We start from the raw sequence: 10,647 nt of genomic DNA on the forward strand, positions 1-10,647 counted from the left end.
GTGACTGTAACTGTGTCCCCACCAGCCTAGGTCTTATTTCCTTGAGCCCTCTGGTAAGAACACCAGCAAAGGATCTCGTTGGTTGAGTTCACTTGTTTGTTGAGCTAACTCAGAGGGAACAAGGGTCTTTCAACAAATGGGAGTGGTGTTGTACAAATGGGTGTTTTATGGGCCATGTGCAGAAACTGACTGCTTGTGGAAGGCTGCGCCAATCTGCAAAGGGGCCAGTTGCAAAGGAGAAACTTCTAGGTCCTTTCATCATGATGGGGATTGTTAACTCTGACTTCAGATAAGCAGAACAAACAAACCTCAGCCCACGTGGGGACTGGTTCTGCCCCCATTCTTTGCTTTTCTAAGCCATCAAAGCCAAGTTCCTAAAGCCTGACTGTCTCACGGTACTTTCTGATGGTTTCTTTGTTTTGTTTATTGTGCTTATGACAAGTGCTAACAGACCGCTTTCAAAGTGTGTTGATATTTCGGTTGTTTTTGAATGGCCCTTCTGTTTTTCTGCATCTGGACAGCATTAGAGTCTGGCCCCAGGGAACCACTGGGTTCCTATAAAAGTGTACCAGGTCCCCTTTTGCAGCAAACACTGGCCATGGCAAGATCAGACACTCCATCTGGGCAGGAACAAACACCCCAAACCAGAGCAGAATCATGAGACAGTTGTTAGCAGAAGGGAAGAAGGCCCAGGCTGGGAAGGGCCAGCGAGCCCTGCCAGCTGGACCCGGGGTGTTCTTTCTGTCCAAGGACATATTGGGATTTTCCCATGGGAGGACTCCATCTAGCAGAGGGCCGGGCACAGGGCGATGCCACTAAGTGCTGGTCGTGGATAGGTTCCCTCTCTCTTTGTCTTCTCCCAGGGTGCCTGCTCAACCACCAGTGACCAGATAGGGGTCTCTGGGCATTAGACAAGAAACAAGAGCTGGAAGAGAGAGAAGAGCCTGGAGCCTGGGGCTGACCCGAAGAGGCAGGGCAGCCCCAGGGCGGCCTGCACTGCAGCTCCCGACCTGCTTCCCTTCACGGCTCTCTTGGGGGATCTTTTGGGAACAGAGTGGGGTGGCACTGTCCTCATAAGACTGATGTTTGTTTTTCTGGCCTTTCCCTTTCTAGTTCTCCTGATCTGCCCCATCCCCACGCCTGCCACATACTGCCTTAGAACCAGCTTCCTCCATGAGAGAGAATCTCGCGGTTCAGACCAGGTGCAGAGGGAATGAGTTACCCATACAGTCGCGCTTGGTAAGTTCAGCACAGACTCTCATTCATTTCTTCAAGGCTTCTGGGTTTTCCTCCTTTTGAGCTGGCTGAGATTGTAGCCCACGTAACTCACCAGCTTGTCAATGGTTCTCTCTGGTTTGGTTTCAGGAGTGGCAGGGCCCCTTTCCGACTGATCTCCAGGGAAGGCTGTGGCTCAGCTTGAGAAGGCCCTGCCTCTACCCCTATATTTAGCAGGGCCCTGGAACTCGCTCTCAGAGTCAAATGGGGTAGAGATTGAGAGGGCCGACAGTGAGCTCTGATGCCTCAGTGCTGCAGCTGGAGGGGATCCAGGCCGTCCAGATGAGGGAAAAGTGAGCTCTGTCGGCTGGTCCTCAAACAGAACCACAGGAGGCCTGTAGACCTATGGTTAGTGAGTTCATGCGTATAAATACGTTGGGGTGGGGTCAGGGGCTGCACGATGGGATTGGCTGGTGATTGCTGGTCTCTACCCACTAGGCCTCAAAGTTCTTGACTTATTTATGGTGACCCTCCCTAACATTTCCTTCCAGGTACACACTACCTTGTTAAACATTCCCATTTAAGCCACCTGTCCTACCCTGGATCTTTTTCCTTGAAGTTTTAGCATCCTTAGAATTGTGTGTTACTGCACTGACTTAAGCCCACCTGGGACATCTGATAAAGTGTCACCATTTTGTTTCTCCAGGACAAGAACTGCATTGGTTGTTGGTTCCAGCAAGGAGACAAAGACAGACTCCGGGTCCAGGGCCCGGCACACCCAGACAGGCCGGGCTGATTGGCCTCTGAGAAGCTGAAAGGCATGAATATTCTATAAGAAGAAAATTTCCTGTTTTCCAATGTGATTCTCTAAATGGGGGAGATAGAGAACTGTGGTCTTCTGTCTGTCACACAGTCGGTGTGTGTGTGCGCACGAGTGTGTGTGAATGCTTGTCATTTTGAAAAATTTCAAATTTTATGTAGCAGTTTCTTTCTCACCAGGGTCCCCTGCTTGTGTGAAACTTTAATTTTATAGCTTTGGCTGTTAATTCATCATGGGGACCACCATCAATAAATACTTATTGAGCTTTCACTGAGCGCAGCATGTTGAAATAAGAACTATATATTCAACTCAAGAGGAGTCAATAGCAGATGGGGGTAGATTTGGGGAGGAGTGGAAGAAACAATCATTGAGGTCTCCTCCAACCCTGAGATTTTATGACTTTATAACTAAAGCGATAGGGTCCACTTACACATTAGGCAGTCGGCAGCTCAGACAAGAGAATGGGGCTACAGGAGATGTATGGGTCATCACAAAGGTAGTCACCTTCAGAAAACCCACCCAATGCTGCCAGCACATGTCTTCAAGCCTTATGTCCATTTTGGGATTCAGGGCTGCAAAGGGATGGAGTGAATCTTCTTGGCTTTTCCCATGGTGCCCAGTAAAAGTAAATATTTGCTGACTGATGGTTGCCGTTTGATTTTGGAATTTAAAAGGAGCACAGACCTTGGGGAAGTTTGGAGCCTGTTGATGCTTTGGCAGGAAAGGACCAAGTATCCTATTTTGCAGGCTTCTCAGAGGCAGCCTGGTGGGAGTCCCCACTTGGTGGGAACCCTGGAGTGGCGTGGGCTGGGAGCAAGGCTGCCAGAGGAAGGGCTGCGTGCCTCTCATGGAGCCTATAATCAGACCAGAAACAGCCTGCCTGCCACAGCAGTGACTCAGGCCTCCTGGGGAGTTTTCTTCAACATTATGAAGATGAACATGACTCTGAGAATTCCCTTCAGACCTGGGCTTTGTGCTAATTTTCTCCATATTTATGGGAAGATGAGCAGACCACGGTGGGAGCCTCTGGAGCAGAGTCTGTGGGTGTGCTCAGGAGAGAGGCCTGGGCTCTAGTTGGAGTGGTGAAAAGGTAAGATCTGAGCCTTAAGGGGTCAAGACATTCCTGTTGTCAGGTGGGTAGCCCATCATTATTATTATTATCATTACTATTCCCTTTGTACAAAAGAGATGCTGAAACAGAGAGCAGGAGTGGTTATGTGCCCAAGGGAACACTATCAGAACAGGAACGTATGCAGAGTGGAGGTAAATGGGAGAGGTGGAGTCCAGCCCGGCTGCCTCTAGGTCATGGTTTTTCCGCTGCCATGGGGGGTGGGGCAGGCATACAGCAGAGCCGAGCGTCCCTCTTCCTCAAAAAAGGTGATGTTCAGTGTCTGACAAGCTCCTTTGGCCCTGAGGTTCAACTGGTGGCATTAGGGCTGAAGAGTGCTGATAGAGAAGCAAGCAACTGGGAGTATTGCCTGGTTCCACATCTACAGCTCATTTGGCTGTGGGCTGCTTACCTGCCCTCTCCCAGCCTCAGTTTCCCTATCTGTAAAGTGAAGACAATAGTGGTAATGATCTCGTAGGACTGTTGGGGGCATGAAACGCAATAATACTTATGGGGAGATTTGCATCATGCCTGGAATGCAAATTAGCGATGAGTAACTATTAGGTCCCATTCCAGGGAGGCGGTCTAGTGGTTAAGGATGCAGGCTCAGAGCCTGCCTGCCTGAGCCCTGAGAGGTTAAGTGACCTGCCAGGTCACACAGCTGGGGAGGAGCACAGTCATGGTGAGTTCCCGAGTCCAGCACTCTGCCCAGACCTCTCCACACTGGGTTCTTTGATCCCGGGACAGGGATGGGGCTCTCCCGGCACCAGTGCTGGTCCAGAGGTGCCTATTTTGGGGCTTGGGGCAATGTGACTTCCTAGTCTGCCTCAACAGCCACCTGGTGAGGGGCACAGCACGGAGGGATTCCAAGGGGCTGCTCCGTGAGTTCTCCTGAGGTGGCTCTGGGGTGAGCCTGAGCACTGCCCTGTCTACCCACAACCCAGCGGGGGCAGCTGCCTCCAGGCAGAGCGGAAACCACAGGCGCAGGCAGGGTGGGGGTGCCCCGGCGCCCTGGGGATCTCAGCACGGCTTTCTGGGAAGCCTCTGTTGGTGCCTGATTCCCCCATAAAGCCATTATGTACCGGGGGAATTAATCAGGCTGTTAGGTAAGCATCACGGCACTTTTATGGCAGCTTTGAAGCTAATCTGTCACTAATGCCTGCTGGATTATCATGATTTCTTGCAGTCGTGATTCATTAACTCGGGGCCTCGTAGTAATTCTATTAAACATCTTCCATCACCGTTTGCCCCAACACGTCCCCACTCTCTGTTCTATTGTGCCGCTGCAGTGGCGTGACTGGCAACCTGTGTGGTCTCCAAAAAGAAGCCCCAATGAGATGGACAGGTCCCCCGCCAGCTAGAAACCGCCCAACGATGTGTCCATTCCCTGCCCGAGCCCGGAGCACGTCTCGTCCCCATTCCAGCTGGGCTTTCAGTTGATTTTTGCTTTTCTGGCAGAGGAGGCCCCAGGGCTTTTCCCAAAACGCCCATCGCTGCCTTCAAGCAGACAGCCTGCACAGAGGCGAAGGTGGGGCATACAGAATGGTGAGTGTCAGAGTGAGGCCAGCACCCCACAACCCACAGGCGACAGTCGGACCAGAGGGGCCTTCCTGCACCAGAAGTGGGTTTGGGGCCGACAGAGAAATAGGAACACTGCTAAAGAAGTCTGGTCACACACGCCCCTTTTTGCCTTCTTACTCAAGGCCAGTCAAACTCACGGGCTAGGAGGCAGGTGGAGGGGCCTGGAAGCAGTGGTGGCACACCATTGACTGCTGGGCCTGCCAGCATTAATAAAATTCCTTGGTGAGGTTTTTCAGAAAGAAATGCTTCTAGTAGGCTGGCTGTTCTCTGCAAAAGGTCAGCTTCGGGGCACGGCTTGACTGATGGGCTGCGAGCAGGCCAGAAAAAGAAAGCTGGGAGAAAGGGGCCGCGGGGGTGGGCTGAGAGGAAGCCAGCGGAGGACTGGAGCGCAGGCTCTGTCCTGGTGCCGGCGTCTTGCCCCTCGATCTGCACCATCAATCAAGCCGGGCCCTGATATCTCAACAATTTGTAATGCCTCCTACCCCTCCGACCTGCCCGAGCATGCACCAGCGCTGACCTTCTCGCCCTCACGCAGGCCCCTGCTGCCGCCCCGCTGACGGATGGCCCTCCTCCCGTGGGCGCGCCTCCCACAGCTGGGGAAACACAGGCAGGTAGAGGGGGTCAACCCCGGGGCAGCCAGAGTGCCCTAGTCACCCAGGCCAAGGGACCCTGTGTTCCCAGCAGCAGCAGGTGATGCCGGGGATAGAGAAATAGAACCGAGAGAGAGGAAAAAGGAGAAAATTCCAACTCTATAAGGAAGAGAGGGAAAAAAACCCCCACTCAAACCAAAAACCCTCTATGCATCCTGAGGTCTTCCAAGACTTCTAAAAATCTCTAACGTGGCGCGATGTCTTCTGTGCAGCTACCACACTGCCTGCTCCACTCCATCTGTGTTTTCTCACGCCTGTGCGCTTTAAGAACCGCTGAAATGGAAAACAAGTTAAAAAATACATAGATGTATATATAGTGAGACGGAGAAAGAGAGGACAGTACTCTGTAGCCTGTACTCGCTTTTTTTTTTTTTGCGCCAGTGTTTGTTGTAGGAGAAAGTGTATAAAAACAATCCTCAGACAACTGGAGTAAATATCCTCGACACATCAGCTGAGGGGAAGTCGGGATCCAATGCTCCCATCCTTCCTCCTTCTGGGCAGAACTGGTAGGAAGAGAAGGGATCTCTGCCCGTTTCCCAGCGTCTAGGTGGTGCTCCCTGTGTCTCGTTCATGGGTGGAACGGGTTCTTCTGGTGGGGCTTGAAAACTGTACTAAGGTGGGGACTGGCCAGCTGGCCCAATGTGCCGGGTGCGCTCAGTTCCCTCTGAGGACTTGAAGGCCTTATGAAAACAGGAAGTGAAGAGTAGTCCAGACATGGCTGTGTGTGTGTGTGTGTGTGTGTGTGTGTGTGATGCTGGAGAGGCCTGTGTCTGCTGCAGAGAGGGTCAGGTGAGAATTCAGTTCAGCATGGGTGAGCTCATCCTTGGCCTTGAGGGTGGGGAAACCTGCTCTCCGACCCCCCAGCGGCCTGGCACCCCTGCAGCCTGGGCCAGACACCCGGGCAACTTCCTTTTAGAACTTTCAGAGGCTAAAAAGGAGGGTCCAGGAGCCATGGATTTTTGAAGGAGTTGAACAGAGAGAACAGAGTGGGAGGGGCGCCAGGGAGATGGAAGGGTGGTGTTGGCAAAGCAAGGAAGTGGAGGAAAACAGAAATTGAGAGGCGGGGGAAGGAGAGAGGAGGGAGAGGAAAAGAGCCCTGAAAGAAAGATGGGAGAGAGCGCGATGGTCACGGGGACAGGAGTCAGCAGGGACGAGAGAGGGAGAGGAAATTTAATGAGGGCAACTTGAAGGCCAGCTTTAACCAACAGCTGGCGGGGGGCCGGGTTTGATCTCCTTGTGAGTCAGGCGGTTTGATTAACCGTGGCCTGTGGAGGAGGATGGACACCTGGCCCTGCTGCTGAGCTCTTTGATCTCCCGGATTTCTCAGGGCCTGTGGGAGGGCAGTTGCAGGCGTGTGCGCACTCCCAGGGCCCTGGACGGCCTCGCTGGGGGCTCCCTGAAGGCAGCGGCCCTCAGAGAGGCTGGGAGGATCCGCAAGCTGGGGGGGGGGGGGGTGTGGGCGAGTCGGAAATACAAAGGGCAGGGCTGGAGTTGTGTGGCCTTGTGAACGCAGCCCCAAGAGGAAGGCCTGCTGAAGGAATGTGGAATGGAGGAGGCCTTTGAAGGGGAAGGTACCCCCATAATCTCGGGGGTGAGTCTGTGGTGAGGCTTCCCCCGCCCTCTCTCTCTACGAGCGGATGGCTGAACTGTTAGGGAGAACCAGGCAGAGGAGAGAGCCGTTGGCACCAAATTGTGTTGCGTTGCTTGTGGCCACAGGGCTGGCTAGTTTCATCAAGGACGCAGCTCTTCTGGGGTGTGCAGAGAAGGGAGGTGTAGGGCTCCCTGGAACTGGCTCCATTTTATGCATGTTGGATGGAAATGGATTTGAGAAAAGAAAGCGACATATTGCCAAAAAAAAAAAAAAAACCTCTCGAGAAGAAGGAAAAAAGGAACTAAAACCTTAATGCCCTTAAAAAAGAAAACCAGAAAAAAAAGTCATATATTATATCTTTGGACTAAATCCATTGGTGTTCTGCCAATTTCAAATAATAGTGTAACTCGATTAAGAAACTTTACAGGATTTAAAGTTGCCGGCTTTCCTGACTCCTCTCTCAGACTTCTCTGTAAGTCACTGTCGACACCAGGCTAATTTGTTCCCGATTCCTTAATCTTCTGCAAGTTGGTGATGACGTGTATCACTTGGTAGCCATTTTTGAAATGCTCATGATTTCTTTTGCTCACGACTTCCACCAAGAACTTTAGGGTGACTTAAAACTTTACCCTGAAGATGTCCTTCTATGGAAATACTTTGTGTGTGTGTGTGTGTGTGTGGTGTGTGTGTATAAACTCTTCAAGTTGTATCTACCTCTGAACTCCTTTTGGACTGGCAAACTCCTGCTCGTAGCTGCCTTAAGTCTCAGATAGGGACACTCCCCAGGAGCACGAGAATGTCTCCCTAGCGTTCGGCTAGCACCCAGGACATTGACGGTTAGGGCTCTGGTGACTAGCATCACAGGGAGTTCCAGAAGTGAAGGAGGACACGTTTTCTGGCAGGATTAGCATTTCGACAGGATGATTAGTGTGGTTGGAAGGCAGCTGTGGGCAGTGCACAGGGCACTGGCTTTGCGTCTGAAGGCCCAGCTCTATGACTCGGTCACTGGCTGTGTGACCTTGAGCCTGCCACTTCAGATCCCTGGAGCTTCAGTTTCCTCATCTATAAAATGGGATAAGGAAAAATACTTGCCTCACAGGCTTGTTGTGAGGATTAAGTGTATTAGTATATGTGAAAACACCCTGTAAACGATGAAGGCTTCAATTAACAGCAGGCATTAGAATTACTGCTTATATTACAGAAACCCAGGTTTTTTTAAACACGTGTGTTGACAGCAGGGATGTTTCAATTTCAAACAGGGTTTGCTCATGGAGGGCATTAGAAAATAGGATTCCATGTTACCTGCTTCCCTCCCCCCCACCGCCCGGGGCACCTGCTCTCCTATAATTATTATTTACTAATAAGTATGTTCCATTCATAAATGTCCCATTAAATCCAGCTGAAATCCTTCACCCGGCTTTTCTAGATACGAGTAGGCAGGAGCCGCTGGCCCTCGGGGTGGTGGGGCCATTGGTCTGTGGGCTGCCGCCCCTGGCCTTTCCAGGGAGGGCATGGCCAGTTTGACCTGTAGGTCTCCACCGTGTGGTGGCAGCTCCCTCAAATCTGGGCTCTTTCCACTTCAGCCTGATTTGCTTGTTGTGAGAGGCACATTGCATCCTGGAACCTGGGCTTCCTGGGGCTTCCTGGCTGCTCTTCCCTCCTTGTTAGTGGTCCTTAGATATGGTGACACTGCTACCATTGACAGGCCAAATGTGTGGTGCCTGGTGCTCAGGATGTGGTTCAGATGCTGGCTCTGACATGGGACCTATGGGACGGGGGACAAGCCATCGCTAAAGTGGAGAGGGCAGTGCTCACCGTTCGAGGCTTGTGGCGAGGATAAAGAAGGCCTCTAAAACTCCCAGTCAGTGTCTGGCACGTGGGATGTGCTCAATAACTGATTATTCTTGTAGACCAGTGGTCCCAACCCTGGCTCTACATTGAAATGACCAGGGATAGTTAAAACTCCAAAGCCTGGACCCCACTTCTAGAAATTGATTTAATTGGTCTAGAGTTAAATCGCAGCATCAAAACCCAGGTGATTCTAACATGTGGCCAGGGTTAAGAAATCCCAGTGCTTCTCGAATTTGGTGTTCATACAGATCACCTGGGGAATCTCGTTAACATGCAGATTCTGAATCAGTAGGTGTGTGGCAGTGGGAATTGTGCATTCCTAATCAGCACGCTGGTGGCTGTGCAAGGACCTCACTTTGCATAGCAAACTCTATCCTTTCCTAGCCCTTACAGCTCAGCGCACCTGGCCATGGCCATGGATGGGAGACCTGGAAGCAGGTGGAGGTGAACACAGGAAGGAACCTGAGAGGCGACTCTAGAGGCTTGCTTTAAGGGCGTTCCTGCCAGGTATCAATCCTGGAATGTGCAGTCCTCGCCAACACACACACACAGGCCTCCTGAATCCAGTCTTGAATACCCATATAAATAGCAACCAGAAGATGTTTTCCAATATTTCACTATCTTTCTGGGTTTCCTGCTTTATTCTCTGAAGACCACCAAATGAGTAAAAACATTTGCTACAGAACATTAAGGGCCCAGGCCATGAGTTTAAATACCTATTTATAATACTCAACTGGAAAAATAATCCCTAACCTGGACTTGTAAATTGTCAGTCCCAAGACCCTTATGTGGCCGCATGAAATCCCCATGGGTGAGTGTGATAATACAGCAGCAAGTCCTAGTGAGGCTGCAAGCGAGCCGCTACTAATACCGCCTCATGGAACAGGGGGTGCGCCTGTGAGAGGGAGGTGGACCTGACCATGGACGTGACCGTTCCCCACAATGACAGGCATGTGTATAAGCTACTGCCTTCTCTCGATACAGTTGCAGGCATGTGGGGACAGGCACTTTTGCAGAAGATAACGGCAGAGTGAGTTTTCCATTGGGTAGTATCATGATTATACCATATTTCATGAATTTATGGACTAGAAAAAGGAATAACCAGAATATATAGTTGATGAAGACTCTTCATGAAAGAATGAACTTTGGACAATTGAGAGTCGTCTGCAGTCAGACTATCAGCTCACACCCAGGAAGGGCTGAGTCTGACAAGCAATGGCATAGGTCTAGGTGTGTCCGCTTGGGGCCACCTGGGGTGGCATGCATGATCTGATCAGCAGAGGATGAGCAATTAGGATCTCCATGGAAGAAGAAAACCCCGACCTGAGCTGTGTTGGAGGATTTCTCTAGTCATTCAAGGAAAAGAAATTTGCCATATGGCTGAGGGTAGTTGGTAGTTGACACCAGAACCCCATGGTAGCCACGCCTGTATTTTCAGTTGGACTGTTCAACTAGGCTTAAATTAATTGTTCACTAAAAAGTATAGGGTGTTTCTCTAGTGTAGATTAGGATCTTCTCTCTCAGTCTCTTTTTATTGTTTTCGTAAAGCCGGGTGTTGTTGGAGACAGATGGCAGGATAAGATGAAGTCAGGTGCCAATCACTGTTGAGATCCTGGTGTATTGGGCAGTCAAGGAAGCTGCCCTTCCACTGAAAGATTCCTGCACATAGCTTATTCTTGCCCTGAGGTACCACCTATTCCCAGAAAATGGAAGGATGAGCCCCATGCAAGCTTTGGGACTTGCCTGGGCACACCTGCCTCCGAGAGGTCTGGGGCCTGTTTGCATGCAGAAATCGACATGTGCCATTCTGGAAGTCTTATTTTATTGCTCC

The 10,647-nt window shown here is 51.1% G+C and overlaps 1 long non-coding RNA gene across 1 annotated transcript; it reads left to right on the top strand.

The window, feature by feature from the left end:
• Positions 1-601: 601 nt before the first annotated feature.
• LOC106837677 (uncharacterized) lies at positions 602-2,305 on the top strand. The gene is made up of 2 exons (XR_006520890.2): positions 602-1,239; positions 1,922-2,305. It is a non-coding gene; the product is annotated as an uncharacterized lncRNA (long non-coding RNA).
• The last annotated feature ends 8,342 nt before the right edge of the window (positions 2,306-10,647 follow it).

The sequence above is a fragment of the Equus asinus genome, chromosome 27, assembly GCF_041296235.1.
Source record: "Equus asinus isolate D_3611 breed Donkey chromosome 27, EquAss-T2T_v2, whole genome shotgun sequence".
NCBI classification, from domain to species: Eukaryota; Metazoa; Chordata; class Mammalia; order Perissodactyla; family Equidae; genus Equus; species Equus asinus.